Here is a 23233-nt window from a genome sequence, read left to right as displayed (position 1 = left end):
CCCATGTATTAATGCTACTCTCACTTTTGGTTAGAGAAACTTCTCTTTTCAGATGGTGGTGACCTTGGGATGATTCAGAATGTACCATAGAGCTGAAAAGAAGTGACAGAGGAGTGCTCAGCACTGAAACATCTTTGTCACATCTTCCAAGGCTCAGGGTCCATTGCGGAAGAGGTGGTGGAAAAAATGTAAGAGCCAAAGGAAGGATAGGACTCCTTACAATGTACTCTTCCAGACACAAAATAGCCTGAATATCTATGACCTCACAGTACCTGACACTACCTACAGAAAACCATCATAATAGGAAAAAAAGATGATGACATAAAAATAAAAGAGAAGCTCTCCCTGCTGGCCGGAAACTAAGTAGGAAGCTTAATCAAAAACGCCTGAGGCTCGGGAGTGGTGGCGTACACGCACCTTTGATCCCAGCCAACACTCGGGAGGCAGAGGTAGAAAGATCACTGTGAGTTCGAGGCCACCCTGAGACTACAGAGTGTATTCCAGGTCAACCTGGGCTACAGCGACAAACCAAAAACTAAAGCAAACTAAAATACTGAGGCTATTTACATACAAACCATCACAGCCTTGCCTCCAGAGTGGGATGTAGACTTCCCAGCAGCTTAGTGGCTTGTGCAATGGTGCAGGGCTTCCCCCTCCTTTCTAGCATGGGACCTGGACTGTGATGTCTGCTCAGGGCAAATTTCTTCCCTGGAGCAGAATACCTGCTCATCTTGAATAGGGAGAGATAAAGGGAGAGAGGACTTGCTGGACATTAAGGTGGAGTTGTTGCTATCAGGTCATATCATGTCTTCTCGGCCTGCGTTGTCAGGGTGGGCTCAGCAAAGTGACCCTAAGTCCTCATCCTAGGCTTTCACTCACACGCCTGCCTCTCCAGGCCACTTTTCTCTAGACTCTAAACTTCCCGAGGGTGGGAATTTATAACATGAACCCTACATGACATTCTGGAATGATCAGGGTGTCCTGGCCCAGGCTGGCCTTCAATCTCCCACAAAAACCAAATCCCCAGAACCACTGGGAAATAAGAACTGGGCTCAAAAGCTTTTATGTCTAGCTTAGACAGCTCTTCTTCCTGTCCCCAAAGATAAAGCCTTGAACTAGCTTCCCTCTGTAAGGGCAGGCCCCCATGACAATCGGAGGCCACTGATTTTTGTTGCTTGCTGGGCCTGGTTTTATAAACCCCTCCAAAGCGAGAAAAGCCAACAGCGAGTCTCAAGCAGCTGACACCCCAATCCCAACAGGCGGTCGCTGTTTACGCAGGTCTTACACTCTCTATTGTAAAGCCCCTGGAATCGCAGCTCCCTAACCTCATTGCTGTGGCGAATTACTGATCCCCCCTCATATCCTGACCTTCCCTGCTGCCTCTGTCCCTTTGGCTAGTCGTTAAGAAAAAGCACAGCCTTTGGTGATTGCTGTTTTCTTCCCCCCTCGCTGTATTTATCAAAGTTAATTTCTTGAGCTGGGCGACCAGCTCACAAAAGAAAGAAGGAGTTGGAAAGCTGGCCGCAGACCACGTGCTCTTGCTGGCACCTCGTCGCCGGGCTTTTAGCACAGGGTCTGGCCACCAGCAGAGGTCCCTGCCATTTCCAAGGTCCCTGCCCTTCTTTTGGGTAACTCACCACCGTGCTCTGTGAGACAACAGACTGACGGGAGGTGGGGACCCTCAGTAAAAGTATTTAAATTCTGGTCTGAGCTGCAGGTCAAACACTGGACTCCAGCGACCTTTGCAGGCTACAGTTAAGGCCCTTTTATGCGCCTCGGGGGTCACCCATTACAACATCAGGGGAGAGCCGGCGGGCATGGTGGCGCACGCCTTTAATCCCAGCAGAGGTAGGAGGATCCCCGTGAGTTCGAGGCCACCCTGAGACTACACAGTGAATTCCAGGTCAGCCTGGGCTAGAGCAAGACCCTACCTCGAAAAAAACCCAAAAAATATAAATAAATAAATTCAACCCTAAATGCACGTTAGGAGCGTTTCCCTGTAGCCCCTCGGGGCATCATGATATTCCCAGTTGAGTGTCTGTGACATTACCTTAGGTCCCTTACCGAGAGTAATGGGGTGGTGGGGTGGGGGGAGAAAGACCTGGGTTTGCAAAGTGGAAAATAGTTCTTGGGTCACCCGGCAGCACTCAAACGAGGATTCAGCGAGGGAGACAAGTGCAGCTCCGTGCCCGCGGCCATCGGGAAGAGCGATCGCTCCGGGGCTCTGGGGACGCCGGGCGAGAGCTGCCTGCTGCCGGGGTCCCGCGGCGGACGTTCCGGGATCCCGGAGGCAGGTGCGGAGGTCCGGGGTCCGCGCTCTCCGACGACGAGCCGGCGGGGAAGGGCTCGGTGGGGAGGGGGGGGGGGCCGAGGCTTGCCCCCGGGGCGGGTGGTAGTGGTGGAGAAGCGGGGATTGGGGGGCGGAGGCGGCGCCGGAGGCGGGGCGGAGGAGGAGGCGGCGGCGGGGGATCCGCTCACCCGCCCGGCGCTGCGCCGCACTGCGAGCCGCGGGCCGCCGAACAACTTGGGGCGGAAAGTTCTCCCGGGGGTGGAGGAGAGGGGTGGTGGGGGTGGGGGGGCGGCGCGGAGGATCCCGCGCTCGGGCGCTCGGGAGGAGAGCGCACGGCGCAGCGAAGCCCCGGGCGCCCCGGACACCGCAGCGTCTCCCACCCCCGCCCCTGGGCGCGCCCAGCACCGGGCCCGCGGCCACCACCACCACCACCACCCCCAGTTCGGCGGCTGGAGGGCCGGGGCAGGACCCCGCGAGCCCGGCTGCGGACGGAGAGAGACGGGAGCCGGACAGCCCGCAGGTAAGCGCCGCCGCCCGGGGAGGGCACCGCCGGGGAGCGCGCGCTGGACGCGGGGCAGGTAGGGCGCCGGCTCCCGGGCAGCTCCGCGCTCGCCCACCGACCGGGAGGGCGACTCGGCCGCGGGTGGCCAAGCTGCAGTCCCCGCCCGTGGCCACAGCCGCTCAAGCCGTCCGATTTCTTGCCATAGCTCCTCGTCCTCCACCATTGCGGAGAGCCTTGGCCCGGCTTATCTGACCCAACACCCTACCCATGCCAAGTTCACTCCGCTTTCCAGAGTGATCGATTCTGTTTTGCAGAGAGAGGGAAGGGGGAAACCGAGGTGGTTCAGATCCCTCCCCCCCTTTTTTTTTCCAGAGTCCTCCTTTTTGGCCACCTGGCCACGTTGGCAAAGCTTTCTATAGTGACTGGCCACTTTGTACAAGTTTCAGCCTGGTACCTGGAGTAAAAAAAAAAAAAAAAAAAAGGCCTCGGGTCAAGTTACCAAGCCCTGAACTACCACAGCTACCATTTGCCAGAGCTGTGTGCTTGTGTCCGTGCGTATAGGGAGCAGACACGATGAAAACTTGGGGCGCTGACCCCCAAGTAGCCTAGACAACCCCCCCTTGGAGCAGTGGGGCGTACCCCCAGAAAGTCTCAGGACTCTCCTCTGCACCAGTTGCTGCTGCGTGCCATGCCTTCACATGCAGAGCTTATCAAAGGGCAAGACAGATCTCAGGCACTGGCTGGGGGATGCCAGGCCTTGGAGCCAGTGCCTTACAGGCCTGACCACATTTGCGCCCGAGTTCTGGCACACCTGACCCATTAGAGGTGAAGGGCCGGGTGAATTGTTTTTTCCTCTATTTCAAAATAGTGTCTGTTTCCTCTGACACCGATGAACTGTAGTTTATAAATAGCAAGGAGGAGGTGCAAAAGTCACCTTAGGGGCTCCTCCCGGTTGTGAAGGCTCAGACAGTGCTGGGTCTCCAGGGGATTGCAAGGGCAGGAGCCCAAGGAAAGAGGTTGGAACTGAAGCCAGGGGCTCCTAACCAACAGGTGCAGGTGGCTGACAGGTTGTGGGGAGACAAGCAAAGGAACTGCTGTGTGTATAAATCCTCAGGACCAGCTGTGGGAGACATCCCCTTTCCTTTCTTCTCTTAGAAACAATCAGAGGATTTGTAGCTCTGAGGGGGTGTGCCTCTCAGGGGAGTCCAACCAGGCCCCGAGTTGCTTACTGGCTCTTGCTGGCCTCTTTCCACCTGTGGAATTCCTGTTTTCCTAGGGCCAGGCCTTTCCAAGTATTTACGCGTATGAGGGAGGGCGTTTGCCCAGCATGTCTGAAACCAGCTTTTTTAGTGCTTGTGTGGTTGTGATGCCTTCCAGGGTTTCTTGTTGGCCTGAAACACTGCTTTCCTAAAATGTTTTCTCTCCAGAAAGCGTAGAGGGAAGGGACAGGGCTGTGGGGAGCTCTGTGGTAGTTTGTGTGTTTCTCTTGTGTTCTGGGCCCTGGGTTCTATCCCCAGCATCAAAATTTGTAATAATGGAACAGTCCCAGGTTTTCTAGGAGACATGCTGCGAAAAAATAAGGTAAAATAAATCTTGGATTGTTTGTCTGTGCGTTTCACCCTCTCTGAGTCTGGTGGCAACTGAAAGATGTTGTTTGCTTATTTGCAGTGCAAGGGCTGCAGCCTAGGACCTTACTCAGGTGCATGACATGCAAGCGCTCTATGATTGAGCTCCATCACCAGCCCAGACGATTTTCTGAATGATTTTGTTGTTTGTTCTTCTGCAAGGTGGTTAAAGACAAGGCTGGTGTATTCTGATTTTTTGTTTGTTTGTTTGTTTGTATTTTGTTTTTCGAGGTAGAGTCTCACTCTAGCTCAGGCTGACCTAGAATTCACTATGGAGTCTCAGGTTGGCCTCGAACTCACAGCGATTCTCATACCTCTGCCTCCAGAGTGCTGGGATTAAAGCCGTGCTCCACCGCGCCCGGCTTTGGCTTGTGTGTTCTGATTTTTACATCTAACATGATTTTGCTGGCCCGTGGGGTGCCACAGCGTGCCATCTTTGTCCTCTCTGACATAGAAAGAAACCAACAGGTCTAAGGAATCCTCACGTCCATGATACTGATTTTGCTCTCCTGATTCCTGTTCACATCACCCGTCATTTGTTTCCTTAAATGTTCTAGACAGACCTTCAGCATCTGCCTTCAGGCTAGCCCCACACCTCTCACAGTCCTGGGAGTTCTCGTGTGCACTGTAGTGGTTGTAACTCCGCCAGCTCTCTTGAGACTTGGAACAGTGACATACAAAATGTGTGGTGAGGGCTGGAGAGGTGGCTTAGCGGTTAAGTGCTGGCCTGTGAAGCCTAAGGACCCCGGTTCAAGGCTCCATTCCCCAGGACCCACGTTAGCCTCATGCACAAGGGGGCGCACACATTTGGAGTTCATTTGCAGTGGCTGGAGGCCCTGGTGCGCCCATTCTCTCTCTCTCTCTCTGCCTCTTTCTCTGTCTGTCACTCTCAAATAAATAAATAAGAATAAACAGAAAATGTTTTTAAAAAACGTGTGATGAGAGTGTGTAGAACCTCATGTAAGGGTGTCCTTGGCTCATTTCTGTTGGCCAGCTTCAGTCTGTATCAAGGAGTCCAGAGGAATCCATAGCTTAGGGACCGTGGGACACATGATAGCCTGATGGGTCTTGACTTGAGCACCTGTCTGAGGCACACCTGTGTGCTCCTCCCAACAGCATGTTGGTGGAGCCCTGACAACATATCTGCCATTGATTTTGGTGCTGCCTGGACTTTTTACTTGGAGCCAGAAATGCTCTTGGCAAGCTGGTCCCTGTGGCGCACGCCTTTAATCCCAGCACTTGGGAGGCAGAGGTAGAACGATTGCCGTGAGTTTGAGACCACCCTGAGACTACAAAGTGAATTCCAGGTCAGCCTGGGCTAGAGCAAGACCCTACCTGCAAAAACCAAAAGAAAAAAAAAAAATTAAAACAACAACAACAAAAAAAGAAATGCTCCCAGAGCAGGTAATGGCTCTGCGCCTCCCAGGCTCTCTCCACCCGGGCTGTTTACCTGGCTAAATTTAAGCCTCTGCCCACTGCTTCCCCCCGCCCCAACCTGGCCCACTGGCTCAGAGCTGTGGCCACTGGCCTGGTGCTGTGGCTACATTTCCTGACTTTTAGTCTTTTTTAGCCCTGAAAACCCTCTCCCGAGCTTTCTAAAGTAGGACTCTCTCCTTGCTTCTCCACCCATGCGGCTTTCTTTCCAACTCTTAAAGGTTGTTAAAGAGTTGTTTTTCTACATTTTTGTACCCTGAACCTCTAAACCCCCAAAGAACTGAACTCATCCATATGCCCTCATCTTTGTATGTTTGTTTTTGCCATGAGGTTTTTCTTAATTTTTTTCTTGATTTACTCACTTTATTTTGAGAGAAAGTGAGAGAGACAGAGAGAGAATGGGGGCTGTTGAAATGGCTCAGTGGTTAAGGCACTTGCCTGCAAAGCCAAAGGACTGAGGTTCAATTCCCCAGGAATCACGTAAGCCAGACGCACAAGGGGGCACACACATCTGGAGTTCATTTGCAGCGGCTGGAGGCCCTGGCACGCAGTAATATCTGTCAAAGCGGCCATTAAAAACTCCAGGGCGTGGTGGCACACGTCTGCACACGTCTTTAATCCCAGCACTCAGGAGGCAGGGGTAGGAGGATCGCCGTGAGTTCAAGGCCACCCTGAGACTCCATAGCGAATTCCAGGTCAGCCTGGGCTAGAGTGAGACCCTACCTTGAAAAACCAAAAATAAAAATAAGAAAATAAAATAAAAACTCCAGGAGGATGTTCATCAGAAGGGCACTCTCTACAAAGGTGACAAATTTTGCTATTTTTATTTATTTATTTATTTATTTATTTATTTATTTATTTATTTTTATTTGAGAGCAACAGACACAGAGAGAAAGACAGATAGAGGGGGGGAGAGAGAATGGGCGCGCCAGGGCTTCCAGCCTCTGCAAACGAACTCCAGACGCGTGCGCCCCCTTGTGCATCTGGCTAACGTGGGACCTGGGGAACCGAGCCTCGAACTGGGGTCCTTAGGCTTCACAGGCAAGCGCTTAACCGCTAAGCCATCTCTCCAGCCCAAATTTTGCTATTTTTAAAAATATGTTATTTTACTTTTTATCTTTTTACACAAATTTTGCTGTTTTTATCCACCGTATAATATTTCAGGACAAGGGGCTGGGGGAGAGAGAGCTCAGTGGTTAAAGACTTGCTTGCAGAGTCTGCTGGCGTGGGTGTGGTTCCTCAGTACCCAATGTAAAGCCAGATACTTAAAGTGGCACATGTGTCTGAAGTTAGTTTGCATGGCAGGAGGCGTTGGTGTGCCCCTAGACTGACTGACTCATTCTCTCTCTCAAATAAATAAATAAAAATATTTTTTAAAAAATATTTCAGGGGCTGGAGGGATGGATGGCTTGGTAGTTAAGGTGCTTGCCTGCAAAGCCTAAGAATCCAGGTTTGATTTCCCAGAATCCACATAAAGCCAGATGCATGTGTCTGGAGTTCGTTTGCAGTGGCTAGAGGCCCTGGTGCGCCCATTCTTTCTCTCTCTCTGCCTCTTTCTCTGTCTTTCCCAAATAAATAAAAATATTGTTAAAACATTTAAGGACAGGGCTGGACAGATGGCTTAGTGGTTAAGCACTTGCCTGTGAAGCCTAAGGACACTGGTTCAAGGCTCGACTCCCTAGGACCCACGTTAGCCAGATGCACAAGGGGGTGCACGCGTCTGGAGTTCATTTGCAGTGGCTGAAGGCCCTGGCGCGCCCATTCTCCCTCTCTCTCTCTCTCTCTCTCTCTCTGCCTCTTTCTCTCTCTGTTGTTCTCAAATAAATAAATAAATGAGCAAAAAAAATTTAAGGACAGCTAACTTAACCTTCTTTCTCGTAATGCTCATTTTCCCTGAGAGTGATATAAGACTTCTTCCTTCTTTTTCTTTTTTTAAATTAATTAATTTATTTGAGAGTGAGAAAGAGACAGAGAGAGAGAGTGGATTGGAGAGAGAAAGGAAGAGAATGGATGCACCAGGGCTTCCATCCACTGCAAATGAACTTCAGACGTATGTGCTACCTTGTGCATTTGGCTTATATGGGTCCTGGAGAATCGAACCTGGGTCCTTTGGCTTTGAAGGCAAATGCCTTAACCACTAAGCAATCTCTTCAGCCCTTTCTTTCTTTCTTTCTTTTTTTTAAGCACCACTACTAAGTCTTAACACAAGGTGAAGGGAGGAACTCCTTCTGAATGTGTTGTCAGACATAGTCCAAAGCATGCCCATCTTCCAGTTGCTTACCAGCAAAGCAGTCTTTGCTAATCAGGAGCAATTTCCTTCTTATCCTGGATCTTAGCCTTTGCATTTTCTATAGCATCCGAGGAGTCAACCTTGAGTGGGATAGCCTTCCTCGGAAGGGTTTTTACCACAAATTTGCATGTTAGCATTGGCTCTACCTCGGATGGTGGATCACAAGTCCATTAAACCATTCAAGGTTCCTTCTGTCTGGGTTCCATGAACTCAGAAATACAAGTTCCGAAGTGGTTGTTTTCTTTTGAGTAATTTTTGAAGGTCAGAGTGGATTTTGTGAGGCCCATGGGATGCTGGTTGCTCTTGAATTAGAAAAGGTAATGGTTTAGCAAGTTCTTGGTTTCCGACTGTATTCTCCAAAGGTCCCTGTCAAATTGTCTGCAAACGTCCAATTCGATTTGCTCTGAGTCCCATTGGACTGATTAAGGGGCAGACTGACTCAGCAGTAAATCCTTCCTCAAAATTTCCCAAGAGAAACTTCTCAACAATGTTGAAACTAATAGTAGACAAATGGGGGCGGGGAGATTGCTGTGCTGGGAAGGACACTTGCATAAACATGAGGACCTGAGTTTGGATCCTCAACACCTCTGTAATAGAGCAGGTGTGGGACTGGAGTGATGGCTTAGCAGTTAAGGCAGATGCCTGCAAAGCCAAAGGATCCCGGTTCGATTCTCCAGCACCCACGTAAGCCAGATGCACAAGGGGCGCATGCATCTGGAGTTCATTTGCAGTGGCTGGAGGCCCTGGTGCACCCATTCTTTCTCTCTCTCTCCCTCCATCTTTCTCTAAATAATGTAAATAAATAAATATGTTTAAATAAATAAAATGTGTTTAAAAAGAGTAAGCGTGGCTGCATTCACGTGTGACTAGAGCCTCGTGAGGCAGAGATGGGCAGACCCATGGGGCTTCCCAGATGCAGAGAGAGAGAGACCCAAAAGGGACTGAGGCAGAGAGATGATGAAGGAGTGGCCTGTGACCATGCGCAGAGGCACGTGCGTGCACACACACATGACACATACACTAAGGATGGAACGCAGTATGACGTGGCAAGCAGGAGCGCCTTTTCAGCAGAGCCACTGGCAGCCCCGTCACTGCTGAGCCTCTCAGTGCCCCCCACGTGGGAAGCCCCGCACCCAAGGCGGCAGCCACACAGCAGCGGCGCTTCTGGGCTCTGTGCCTGTATTGCCGGCACATGGGATATTCCTGAGCCAGTGGGCAGATGTGCGTACCCAGCGTACCCACCTGCTTCTTGCCCTCCGAGGGAAGGAGGTTGCTAGTGCTGTGGGAAGTTGGAGCTAAAGCCTTTGTCACAGGCATGTCTTGAAGATTACACACTTTATCCACATTTGTTGAGAAGTTTCTCCTGGGAGATTTTGAGTCATGAATTGATAGAGACTTTATAGAAATCTTGTTTTTATGGGGGGGGGGGGGCTGGAAAGATGCCTTGGCAGTTAAGGCATTTGCCTAAAAGGCCAAAGGATTCTGGTTCGACTCTCCAGGACCCACATAAGCCAGGTTTACAAGGGGGAGCATGCATCTGGAGTTCATTTGCAGTGGCTGGAGCCTTTGGTGTGCCCATTCTCTCTCTCTCTTTCTCTGTGCCTCTTTCTGTCAAAGGAAGGAAGGAAGGAAGGAAGGAAGGAAGGAAGGAAGGAAGGAAGGAAGGAAGGAAGGAAGGAAGGAAGGAAGGAGGGAAGGAGGAAAGAAATCTTAGTCCTGGCATGGTGGTACATGCCTTTAATCGCAGCCCTAGACCACCCTGAGACTACATAGTGAATTCCAGGTCAGTATGAGCTAGAATGAGACCCTTCCTCAAAAAAAATTCTTTTTTGTTTGGGGGTTGCGACTAGCAGTCAAGGTAATAAACTCTTAAAGCGATTTTTGTCTAGAAGTTATGAAGCAGAGGATCACAGACTTCCAGGCAGGGGCATGGGGGGTGCGGGAGAATGGAACTCTGAATAGTGCTGAGAAGATACACAATTGCGGGCCAGGAGCAAGAGCAGACTGAAGTCACAGGGGCGGAGGCGCAGGCTCCGTGGCGCTTGCCACGTGGATCTAGGAGTCACCTGCTGTGCAGCCTGCCCGAGGTGAGGCAGAGCACCCGATTTCTATACTGTTAGGCTGGAAACAATATCTCTTCAGACCTATTCTTCTTGTTGCTTTGAGGCAGGTTTGTGGTGAGGGTAGTGTGCGGAAGGCCCTTAGGCCGTACCTGGAACCTCTGTGTGCAAGGCTCATCCTGGCCCTGCTGGGGAGGTCTAAGGACCAAGCATCTGAACTTGCTCAGCAGCTGTCCCCAGCTTGCTCCGCATTAACGATGAAGGCTGCTGGGTCAAGGTGTGACTTGGTGGTGGAGCCCTTGCCTGGCATGCACAAGGCACGCCCACCCCCAGCACTACAGAAATGAAGAAAAGATCCTCTCTCTTTCTCTCTGCTTCTTCCTCTGTCTCTCTCTCTCTCTCAAGTAAATAAATAAAATATTTTTAAAAGGGGGCCCTGGGGAGGTGGCTTAACAGTTAAGGCGTTTGCCTGCAAAACCTGAGGGCCCCGGTTCGATTCCCCAGGACCCACATTAGCCAGATGCACCAGGGGGCGCACGTGTCTGAAGTTCCTTTGCAGTGGCTGGAGGTCCTAGCGCGCCCATTCTCTCTCTCTCTCTTTCTGCTTCTTCCTGTGCCTCTCTCAAGTAAATAAATAAAATATTTTTTAATTAAATAAAGAAAAGAAAAAGATGGTGGCTGCTTTATGTAGGACACTCACCCCATATCTTCCACTTACATTAGCATGTCACCAGTTATCAAAGGAAATGATTCTCATGGACGTCCAATGTCATGGACGTCCACTGTCTCCAGACAGACATAGAAGTCGTTTTGACCATTACGTGGATGGGAAGAGGAGCCTAGGGCATGAGAGTAAAAAGACAGATGTTGGAGGGTACTCTATGGAAGGAAGAGACAGTGAGGGCCTGGCTTCTGATGGGGCCCTGAATGGCTGAGAATTAAGTAAGTCCCTGGATGAGCAGGAAGGGGCCCTTTGACACTATCTTTTTTTTTCTTAACAACTTCCACGATTATAAACAATATCCCACGGTAATACCCTCCCTCCCCCCACTTTCCCCTTTGAAACTCCACACTCCATCATATCCCCTCCCCATCTCAATCAGTCTCTCTTTTATTTTGATGTCATGATCTTTTCCTCCCCTTATGATGGTCTTGTGTAGGTAGTACCTGTGACACTATCTTAAACACGGTTGATATGGCTTAAAGTCTTGACGGGAAGCTTCATGACGGCAGGAAACAATGGCAAAACAAAGGCCGACGTCACTTTCTGCCTCAGCAGGGGAAACAGCGGCAGAGCATGCTGAGCTCTGGCAAGGTAGAAGCTGGGCTACTACACCCCCAAGCCCACACCCCCCCGCCCAGCAGCACACCTCCTCCGGCAAGTCCCCACTTCCCAAATTATCACCAGCTGCAGACAGAGCCATCCAGACGCACGAGTTTATGTGGGACGTCTGATTCAAACTGCCACGGCTCCTTACTGGTGAATTCTAGGCAGGCACTGTACCACTCTGATCTGCCACAGACCCTGTGTATTTTCCTGTGTGTGTGCTGTGCCCTGCTGGAGAGTAGGGCTCCCAGAAAGGACTGTGCTCTTGCTGTCTTGGGCCAGGCACATCAGATAGGACAAGTACGGGTTGAATGACAAGTTTGTGGCTGAAGAGCGGTGGGGTCTGTACAGACGGGTCCCTGTGGTTGCTTTGCCTTTTGGGGTTGGAGCAGAATGTCTTGTCCCTTTAGTTTCCCTAAGGCTGTTCTAAAGCTGGGCTTCTCAACCCCAGCGCTGTGGATATTTTGGGACAGGGTAATTCTTTGTTGAGGTGGGAGGTCCTGAGCGTTGTGGGATTTTTTTACTGACATCTCTGGCCTCTACCCTCTAGATGCCAGCAGCAGCACCTGGTGATGACAACCAAAAGCTGTTTCTTGACTCTTGACAAGTGTCCCCTGGGACAGGCATGGGCATGAGACCTCTGACTGAAAACATGCTGGGTTTAACTAATTTTTTTTTCCCCTTAACCACCTTACTTTGTTTTAGACTTCCCCGAGTCCTTTGGATGGTGTTCTGAGTGTGGGTGACAGGAAGGTGACGTCCTATTTCTAGCTGCTTAGCAGTCATCCCCTGGGCATCGTTCACCTGCTCCCACGTGATCCTGGCTCCTGGTGTCCTATCCAGAATCGCTCCTGTGGTAGTTTGGTTCAGGTGTCCCCCATAAACTGAGGTGTTCTGAATGCTAGGTTCCCAGCTGATGGACATTTGGGAATTAACGCCTCCTGGAGGGAGTGTTAATCGTTGGGGGCAGGCTTATGGGTGTTATAGCCAGTTTCCCCTTGCTAGTGTTTGGCACACTCTCCTGTTGCTATTGTCCACATGATGTTGGCCAGGGGGTGATGTCCACCCTCTGCTCATGCCGTCATTTTTCCCGTCATCATGGAGCTTCCCCCTCGAGTCTGTAAGCCAAAATAATCCTCTTTTTTTTTCCCCATAAGCTGCTCTTGGTTGGATGGTTTCTACCAGCAATGTGAACCTGACCACAACAGCCCCTCATTAAGAAAAAGAGCCCCAAAGCTGGGTGTGGTGGCGCACGCCTTTAATCCCAGCACTTGGGAGGTAGAGGTAGGAGGATCGCCGTGAGTTCGAGGCCACCCTGAGACTAAAGAGTGAATTCCAGGTCAGCGTGACCTAGAGTGAGACCTTAGCTTGGAAAAACAAAAAATAAAAAGAAAGACAGAAAAGAAAGGAGGGAAGGAAAAGAAAAAAAATAAAAAAGAGCCCCAACTGAATGTGGCATCCCATAGCAGAAGTTTTGCTGCTTACTGTGGAGGCGTTGGACTAGAACATATCAGCCTGGCAGACTGTCTAGCAGTGCTTTTTAAGCTCTTAGAATTCTTTGTGCTCTATCCTGTTGTCCTGTGTCCAACAGAGAGCACGTGGATTATGGGGCCAGTGAACATGGGTTTGTGTCCCAGTTCATCCATTCATAGCTGACTGCCCTAACCCAGGCTACTTTTCTTTTCTTTTTTAAAAATATATTTAATTAATTTGGGCTGGAGAGATGGCTTAGCGGTTAAGCGCTTGCCTGTGAAGCCTAAGGACCCTGGTTCGAGGCTCGGTTCCCCAGGTCCCACGTTAGCCAGATGCACAAGGGGGCGCATGTTTCTGGAGTTCGTTTGCAGAGGCTGGAAGCCCTGGCACGCCCATTCTCTCTCTCTCCCTCTATCTGTCTTTCTCTCTCTGTCTGTTGCTGTCAAATAAAGAAATAAAAAATTTTTTAAAATATATATATATTTAATTTATTTATTTCAGAGAGAGAGAGAAGGAGAGAATGGTTATGCCAGGGCCTCCAGCCACTGCAAATGAACTCCAGATGTGTGTGCCCCCTTGTGCATCTGGTTTACGTGGGTCCTGGAGAATCGAACCAGGATCCTTTGACTTTGCAGGCAAACGCTAAACCTCTAAGCCATCTATCCAGCCCCTTCTTTTCTATTTTAATATTTTAGTTTTGTCTATTTGTGTGTGTGTGTGTGAGAGAGAGAGAGAGAGAAAGAGAGAGAAAGAGAGAGAGAGAGGGAGAGAGACAGAGAGAGAAAGAGAAAGAGAAAGAGAAAGAGAAAGAGAAAGAGAAAGAGAAAGAGAAAGAGAAAGAACGGGTACACCAGAACCTCCAGCCACTGCAAACGAACTCCAGACACATGTGTCACCTTGTGCATCTGGTTTTCATGGGTCCTGGGTAATCAAACCTTTGGTCCTTTGACTTTGCAAGCAGATGCCTTAACCCCTAAGCCATGTCTCCAGTCCTGTAGTTTGCTTTTCTGAGCTCTGGTTTCCTTATTCTAAAATAGGGGTAATAGTGACTTACTAGTAAGTTTCCTTTGAAAATAATGTAATTTTTCTGAATTAAGATGACACTGAACACATAGTACATACCTAGTCAATGCTTACTTCCTTTTCAACTCTTCATGGCACAAAACAGAAAGTGATGAGAAAATTGTGTCCAAGGTGCTAGAATACCAACCCTGGTATTGACTTAGAATTAAGAATTCTCTGGCCAGGCATGGTGGCGCATGCCTTTAATCCCAGCACTCGGGAGGCAGAGGTAGGAGGATCGCTGTGAGTTCGAGGCCACCCTGAGACTCCGTAGTGAATTCCAGGTCAGCCTGGGCTACAGTGAGACCCTACCTCAAAAAAACAAAAAACAAAAACAAAAAACCTCTGATTTATTTGTTCACTGACATGACAGCTGTTTTTTTTTTTTTTTTTTCCCCAGAGCTTCTTAGTTTTCCAGAAATGTTCTCCATCCTAAGGGGTGGGCTCTTGGATGCAGAAGTGCTGCTTTGCTCACCTGTGCTCTCTCCCCCAGCAATGGCAGTGTTTAGCCTTGTTGTCATTCATAATCTTGATGAGTTAATGAAGCAGAGACATCTAAAAGGGATCCCTCTGAAAAGCCAGCCCTGAGCCACCCTGAGGCACACTTCACCTATCCGACATCAGGCGGCATCTTAAAATCAATGTACTATCATGGTTGAACCAGAAGTGCTAATCTTGTTTTTTATCTTTTTTAAAAAAGTTTATTATTATTATTATTTTGGTTTTTTTGAGGTAAGGTCTCACTCTAGCTCAGGCTGACCTAGAATTCACTAAGTAGTCTCAGGGTGGCCTCAAACTCACAGTGATCTTCCTACCTCTGCCTCCAATGTGCTGGGATTAAAGGTGTGCGCCACCACACCCGGCTTTTGTTGTTTTAAATTTTTTTATTTATTTCAGGAGGGATGGAAAGAGGCAGATATAGCGAGAAATTGGGCACACAGGGCCTTCGGCCATTGTAAACAAACTACAAACATATGCACCACTTTGTGCATCTGGCTTATGGGGGTGGGTCCTGGGGAATCGAACCTGGGTCCTTTGTCTTCAAAGGCAAATGCCGTGACAGCTAAGCCATCTCCCCAGCCCCCACCCCCCCTTTTTAAAAAAGTCTTAATCTTTGTGTGTTGTTCATTCATCTGTGTGAGTTAGGTCATGTGTGTGGAGGTCAGAAGACAGTTTTGGGGTCCTCACCTTCCACCTTGTTTTGAGGTAGGCTCTCTTTGTTCACTGTTAAGTATGCCAGGCTAGTTGGCCCATGAGCTTCCAGAATTATTCTGTCTTTGCTCCTATCTCAGTATAAGAGGGCTGAGATTACTGATGGCCGCTGTGGTCTCCAGCTTTTTTGTTTTTTATTTTTTAACTTTTCGAGGTAGGGTCTCACTCTGGCCCAGGCTGATGTCTCCAGCTTTTGTGTGGGTTCTGGGGTTTGAATTCAGGTGCCCATGCCTGCTCAGCACGTGCTTTAGTCACTAAGCCACCTCCTCAGCCCTTGGCCCCCTCCCTCCCTTTCTTTTGCATGTGTATGTGTGTTTGGTGTGCATGAATGTGTATAGATGTGTATGGGGGTGTGGATACATGTATGTGTGTGCAGGTACACATCAGGTGCCTTCACTTTTCATCTTGCTTTTTAGTATTTTACTTATTTGTTCATTCATTCATTCATTTGACAGAGAAAGAGGGAGAGAGAGAATGGACACGCCAGGGCCTCCAGCCACTGCAAAGGAACTCCAGACGCATGCGCCCCCTTGTGCATCTGACTAACGTGGGTCCTGGGGAATTGAACCTGGGTCCTTTGGCTTTGAGGCAAATGCCTTAATCGCTAAGCCATCCCTCCACCTCTCCATCTTGCTTTTTGAGACAGGGTCTCTCACTATACCCAGAGCTCACTGATTGGGCTGGACAAGTTAGCCCACAAGCCCTGGGGAACCTCCTGTCCCCACCTTTCCAGAACTGGGGTTACAGGTACATATTGCCATGCCTGGCATTTTTACGTGGGTACTAGAGAGCCAAACTCAGGCCTCCATGATTGTGCAACAAGGACTTTAACCATGAGCTAGCTCCCTTCTCCCCTGATCTTTATTTAAAAAATATTTTATTGGGCTGGATAGATGGCTTAGTGGTTAAGGCGTTTGTCTGCAAAGCCAAAGGAGACAGGTTTGATTCCCCAGGACCTACGTTAGCCAGATGCACAAGGCAGGGGGTATGTGTCTGGAGTTCGTTGGAGGACCAGAAGCACTCATTCTCTCTCCCTCTTCATCTGCAAATAAATAAATAAAAATAAAATATTTTTAAGAAATATTTTATTTGAGAGAGAAAGAGAGAGCGAGACAGAGAATAGGCATGCCAGGGTCTCTAACCACTGCAAATGAACTCCAGACACATGCGCCACCTTGTGCATCTGGCTTTACGTGGATACTGGGGAACCTAACCCCAGTCCCTAGTCTTTTTAGGCAAGCACCTTAACCACTGAGCCACCTATCCAGCCCATTTAAAGTAATGCCTCATCATCACTATTTCCTAAAGTGACCTTATGCCATTTCCTGGTACCTACCTTGGGCTCCACTTGGAAAAGTCCTTCTGATTTCTACCATATGAAATATTTAGAATGCCATTTTCATGTTGCTCGTGGACCGAGTAAGGGAAAATTGAGGCAGTAAGTTCTAGACAAAGAAATGTTACCCTAAGGGACCTGAGCCCTGAGGCTTGAGGATCCTGGCCTCTTGGTAGTCCCCTGGAAGTTAGAGGTCTAGAATTTCTGCCTCTGCATTCATAAGGATCTCGGGCATGTGAGTGTGCATGAACCGGTACAAGTCTATCTTTTTTCATAAATGGATTCACAACTTAGCCCCTGCCCCGTCCCTGTCTCTCGGGGTGGTTAGGATCCATTGATGTGTCTGAAAGTGATTTATAACCAGCAAAGGTGTCATTCCTACCTGTGGCATGTGCAGAATGGAAACGGAACCCAGCGATTTCTTTAAACCCGCTGACAAAACACAGCCCCAGGTCACTTGGGTGAATCATTCAGGTAGCTGTCTTCTTGTTGTCTTGTTTCTGGGAGTGGCCACTGAGAGCGCTGCAGAAGCTTGTCCAGTGAGGTGAAATACTACCCCAAAGGAAGGAAAAGAAGTTACATTCTAAAGCCAGCGTGCTAGGCTTTTTTTTCTTCTTCCATTTAATACTTTCCTGTTTCACTGCCCTGGCATCAGAAACAATTTCAGATAAAATATCACTATCATAAACACAAATATCTTTATCATGGAAGAGGTTTGATCCCCTATGTACAGTGCTTAAGAAATCAAGTCACGGGCTGGAGGGATGGCTTAGCGGTTAAGCCATTTGCCTGCAAAGCCAAAGGAGCCAGGTTCGATTCCCCAGGACCCACGTTAGCCAGATGCACAAGGGGTGCACGCATCTGGAGTTTATTTGCAGTGGCTAGAGGCCCCTGGTGCCCCCATTCATTCTCTCTCTCTCTCCCTCTTTCTCTGTCAAATAAATAAATAAAAATTTTTAAAAAAGAAATCAAGTCATACTATGTATCAGGTGCCAGTTTGATTTCTGGCTCAAAAGCTCAGCATGACCTTAGGCAGGGGCCCTGACCTTAGGATTAAATGGACGGAGTCCTCATGAGAGCCTACCCCGAGCCTCACACATAGAAAGCGCACAGGAGATACCCACTATCATCGTGCTTCTAAACAACCACAGGGAATGCTGTCAGGCCACAGCCAGACCAGGTCTGCAACAGAGCCAACAGCTTGCCATGCCTGGGAGGAAGGGACAGAGTTGCTGTCATTTGCATACTTAAAAGGGCTGTCGTGGGCTGGAGAGATGGCTTAGCGGTTAAGGTGCTTGCCTGCGAAGCCTAAGAACCGAGGTTTGACTCCCCAGAATCCATGTAAGCCAGATGCACATGGTGGCGCAGGCATCTAGAGTTAGTTTGCAGTGGCTAGAGGCCCTGGTGCGCCCATTCTCTCTCTCATAAATAATTAAAGAAAAATAAAGAAGAAAAAAAGTTTTGTTTTTGTTTTTTTAAGTAGGGTTTCACTCTAGCCCAGGCTGACCTGGAATTCACTACGGAGTCTCAGGGTGGCTTCGAACTCACGGCAATCCTCCTACCTCTACCTCCCGAGTGCTGGGACTAAAGGCGTGTGCCACCATGCCCGGCTTAAGAAGAAAAACAAATTAAGGGCATTAATAAGCTTCACAGACACATCAGTCCTGCAGCAACCTGACTGAACACAACATTTCCTACACATACAGCTTGTTGTTATGCCATAACCAAGTCAAAAGTCCTGGTTACCGCCGGGCGTGGTGGCTCACGCCTTTAATCCCAGCACTCGGGAGGCAGAGGTAGGAGGATCGCCGAGAATTCCGGGCCACCCTGAGACTCCATAGTGAATTCCAAGCCAGCTTGAAGAGACCCTACCTTGAAAAAAAAAAAAAAAAAAAAACCAATAAAAAATTCCTGGTTAGGGCTGGAGAGATGGCTTAGCGGTTAAACGCTTGCCTGTGAAGCCTAAGGACCCCGGTTCGAGGCTTGGTTCCCCAGGTCCCACGTTAGCCAGATGCACAAGGGGGCGCACGCGTCTGGAGTTCGTTTGCAGAGGCTGGAAGCCCTGGCGCGCCCATTCTCTCTCTCTCCCTCTATCTGTCTTTCTCTCTGTGTCTGTCGCTCTCAAATAAATAAATAAAAAAAAATTAAAAAAAAAATTCCTGGTTAAAGCCTCACCAGTTAGCTTTAAAATTTTTTAATTTTTATTTATTTACTTATTTGACAGAGAGAGAAAGAGAAATGGGCATATCAGGTCCCTCCAGCCACTGCAAAAGAACTCCAGACGTGTGTGCCCCCTTGTGCATCTGGTTAACGTGGGTCCTGGGGAATCTAACCTGGGTCCTTTGGCTTTGTAGGCAAACGCCTTAACCATTAAGCCATCCCTCCAGTCTCTAGTTAGCTTTTAAATATTTCCTTCCACATGAGATTCTGGAAGAATTTCATGGGCAGAGGAACAGCCCTTAGAGGCTTACAATCTGGGAGGGCCACCCTCAAAACTTGTGTGAGCCTCTGGTTCAGTGTAAAACACTTCCACAATTGAGGGCTAAGGAGGGCCTTCTTTTAAAAGTTTTGTTTTTGCATCCGGGCATGGTGGTGCACGCCTTTAATCTCAGCACTCGGGAGGCAGAGGTAGGAGGATTGCCATGAGTTCAAGGCCACCCTGAGACTACATACATTCCAGGTCAGCCTGGGCTAGAATGAGATCCTACCTCGAAAAATAAAAAAAAAAAAAAAAAAGTTTGTTTTTTAATTTATTTACTTGAGAGAGTAAGCATGGCCATTCCAGGGCCTCTTGCTGCTGCAAACAAACCACAGGCACATGTGCATTTGTGCATCTGGCTTTACATGGGTACGGGGGGAAGGGGTATCGAACCCAGGCTCGCAGGCCTTACAAGCAGGAACCTTTAACCACTGAGCCGTGTCGTCAGGCCTCGGGAGAGTTAGGCCGTGAAGTTCCTAAACGTCACTCTGTGCTCTTCCTGCTTCCTCTCCCCTGACCTAGGTTGCCGCAGTCAAATAGCAAGGTTGCTACTTGGGGTGAGGGCAGCAGTGTTGGGCTTCAACCACAGCTTCATGAACGCTAAGCAAGCACTTCATTGAGCTAGATCACCAGCCCACTTTTTCTTTGTAATCACCTTGACTGATGGATAACTCACTCGCAATGAAATTCATTCTTTGTAATAGATATAAGGTATTCCTACTTCCTCAGGACCTCCTTTTTGTGTGTTTGTTTTGTTTTGGTTTGTTTTGTTTCAAGCTGACCTGGAATTATTAGTCTCAGGGTGGCCTCGAACTCACGGCGATCTTCCCACTTGGCGATCTTCCTATTTTGGCCTTCCTTGTGCTGGGATTAAAGGTGTATACCACCACGCCCGGCTACCACAGGGGTTTTTGATGAGAAGTTGGTTGTCTTTTTTAAAACCATTGTTCCAACTCATGACTTAATGTATCTTCTCTCTGTGTCTTGGCTTTCTTTTAAACTTTTTAAAAAATTTATTTTATTTATTTATTTGACAGAAAAAGAGGGAGGAAGAGGGAGAGAATAGGTGTGCCAGGGCCTCCAGCCACTGCAAACGAACTCCAGGCGCATGCACCCCCTTGTGTTTCTGGTTAACATGGGTCCTGGGGAATTGAACCTGGGTCCTTTGGCTTTGCAGGCAAACACCTTAACTGCTAAGCCATCCCTCCAGCTCTAAACTTTTATTGACATCCTCCATACTTAAAGACAATAAGCCATGATAATTCCCTTCTCTCCCCCACTTTCCCCTTCACAAATCCACTCTCCTGATTATCATATCCCCTCCCACTCTCAGTTAGTCTGTTTTATTTTGATGTTGTCATCTTTTCCTCCTATAATGAGGGTCTTATGAAGGTTGTGCTAGGCACTGACAGCCTCAACTTTTAAGATTGCTTATCTTTAGCAGTGTAAGCATGATATGCCCAGGCATAGTTCTTTTTCTCTTACTGTTGGTAAGCTTTTTAAATCTCTAAGTTAGTGATTTTCATCAAATTCATGAGATTTTTTTTTTTTTTGGTAATTACTTATTCAAGTATTTCTAAAAATATTTTTTAAGCATTGTTATTTATTTATTTGAAAGAAGGAGAGAGAGAGAGGGAGGGGGGCCAGATAGAAAGAGGACACACCAGGACCTCCAGCTGCTGCAAATGAATTCCAGATGCATGTGCCAACTTGTGCATCTGGCTTATATGGGAGCTGGGGATTTGAATCTGGTCCTTTGGCATTGTGGGCAAGTGCCTTTACCACTAACCCATCTCTCCATTCCTTATTCAAGTATTTTTCCATTTATTTCTGTCTTCTTATCCTGCAACTTTGATTATGCCAAGTAGATTAATTGATTTCATCACTCATTCCAATAACTTTTATTTTTCTTCATCTATTTTTCCTACTTTTCTTCAGATGAGGTCATGTGGTAGCTTGAGTGTAAAATATCCGCTATAACTCCATGTGTTTTTTCTTAAACTCAATACTGGGCTGGGGAAGCTTTTGAGAGGTGGAGCTTTGCTGGAGGAGGTGAGGTTTATTAATTATTGTTGTTATTATTATTATTAATTCAGCCCACTGGGTGTTCAAGCTAGCTTACTCTTGCGGCTGTGAGCAGATGTGATGCCCAGCCTCTGCTCTGCCATGCTTTTCCTACCACGAGGAAACTAACTGCCCCTTGAGGCCGTGAGCTGAAGTAAACCTGTTCCTCCATCAGCTGCTTGGGGTCAGGTGTTTTATCCCTGCAATGAGAGAGTTACCACAACAGGTTATTTCTGCTAATGCATCATAATGTTCACTGACTCTTCACCTATTTCCAACAGACTGTTAAGATTAGTCACTGAGTTTTTATTTATTTATTTGAGAGCGACAGACAGAGAGAGAAAGAGGCAGAGAGAGAGAGAGAGAGAGAGAGAGAGAATGGGCTCGCCAGGGCCTCCAGCCACTGCAAAAGAACTCCAGATGCGTGCGCCCCCTTGTGCACCTGGCTAACGTGGGACCTGGGGAATCGAGCCTCGAACTGGGGTCCTTAGGCTTCACAGGCAAGCGCTTAACCGCTAAACCATCTCTCCAGCCCAAGTTATTGGGTTTTTCATGTCAGTTGTAGCACTTTTAAGTTTTTGACTATTCATTTGTATAGTTCAAATTTTTTCTTCAGCAGTTCTCTCTCTCTTCTAAGACCTTTTATTTACTAATTTTTCTTTTATTATTATTACTAAGAACATAATTTGTATAGATACATCCTGTGTTGATACTCTCTTTTCCCTCATCCCTTAACCCATTCCTCTGGGTACCCTCCTCAATGGGGGTTCAGGTATTCCCCATGGGGGTGTGGATTATGTGTTGTGGGAGCAGCAGTTATTTTGGGGGGAGGGAATGCCCCTGGGCATGATGTCTCTACCTGTGGCTCCCTCTTCCACAAAATTCCCTGAGCTGCTGTGGGTGAGTTTTAAGTCTACTTCAGCGATGAGCTCTTAGGAGCCTCTGGATCTCTGCTTTGGTAGGTGCTGACTATCCTCAGGGTCTGTCTCCTTCACCCTGGCGCTGATTATCAGGTTCAGCGTGGAAGCAGCGCTCTTGCTCATCTCCCCAATTCCTCTGTGGTTTCAGCTGTAGCTTGGCTGAATTGCGAGGGGAAGTTTGTCTCCTTGGGTCTCACTACCTTTCCACATGCACACCTTCCAGAACAGGAGATCCATGAGTTGGAGACCCAGAGGCCCTTCAATCAGACTTTTTGGTTTTCTGAGGTAAGATCTCCCTCTAGCCCAGGCTGACATAGGATTCACTTTGTAGTCTAAGAGTGGCCTTACCTCATGGTGAGCCTCCTATCTTTGCCTCCTAAGTCCTGGGATCAAAGGCTTGTGTCACCACACCCAGCTTAAGACCATATTAAAAAAAATTTATTGACAACTTCCATAATTATAAACCATAAACCATGATAATTCCCTCCCCTCTCCCACTTTCCCCTTCAAAAATCCACTCTCGGGGGTGGGGAGGGAGGGAATTACCATGGGATATATTTTATAATCATGGAAAATGTTAATAAAAATTAAAAAAAAAAAAATCCACTCTCCATCATATAAAACCTTTTTTTTTGTTTTGTTTTTGGTTTTGGTTTTTCGAGGTTGGGTCTCTGGCTCAGGCTGACCTGGAATTTACTATGTAGTCTCAGGGTAGCCTTGAACTCACTGTGATCCTTCTACCTCTGCCTCCCGAGTGCTGGGATTAAAGGCGTGCGTCACCACGCCCAGCTAAGACCATATTTTTTTAACTTTATTTATTTATCTGCTAGTAGAGAGAGAGAGAGGAGACAGACAGATAGAGAATGGGTACACCAGGGCCTCTAGCCACTGTACATGAACTCCAGACATATGCGCGCCCCCTTGTGCATCTGGCTTCTGTGGGTACTGGGGAATCAAACACCGGTCCTTTGGTTTCGCAGGCAAGCGCCTTAACAGCTAAGCCATCTCTCCAGCCCCAAGACCATATTTTTTAATGGAATCTTTTGTTTTTCTGTAATTGTTTAAATGAAATTATAACAAGTATCTTCAAGCCTAGATCACTACCTCTGCCAGGTCATGTTTAATATCTTTTTATTCCTCAACATTTCTCTCCTGCTTG

The 23233-nt window shown here is 48.2% G+C and overlaps 1 protein-coding gene across 1 annotated transcript in view; it reads left to right on the top strand.

The window, feature by feature from the left end:
- The first annotated feature begins 2694 nt into the window (after positions 1-2694).
- Positions 2695-23233, top strand: part of Wnt5b (Wnt family member 5B) — a 136085-nt gene continuing 115546 nt past the window's right edge. The window contains exon 1 of the mRNA XM_045137209.1: positions 2695-2810. The gene's annotated coding sequence lies outside the window, so the exon portion shown is untranslated. The remainder of the gene's footprint in view (positions 2811-23233) is intronic.

This window comes from Jaculus jaculus, chromosome 18 (assembly GCF_020740685.1).
Source record: "Jaculus jaculus isolate mJacJac1 chromosome 18, mJacJac1.mat.Y.cur, whole genome shotgun sequence".
In the NCBI taxonomy this organism is placed as follows: Eukaryota; Metazoa; Chordata; class Mammalia; order Rodentia; family Dipodidae; genus Jaculus; species Jaculus jaculus.
The sequence above is the reverse complement of the archived record's forward strand: the minus strand, read 5'-3'. Positions and strand labels throughout refer to the sequence as shown.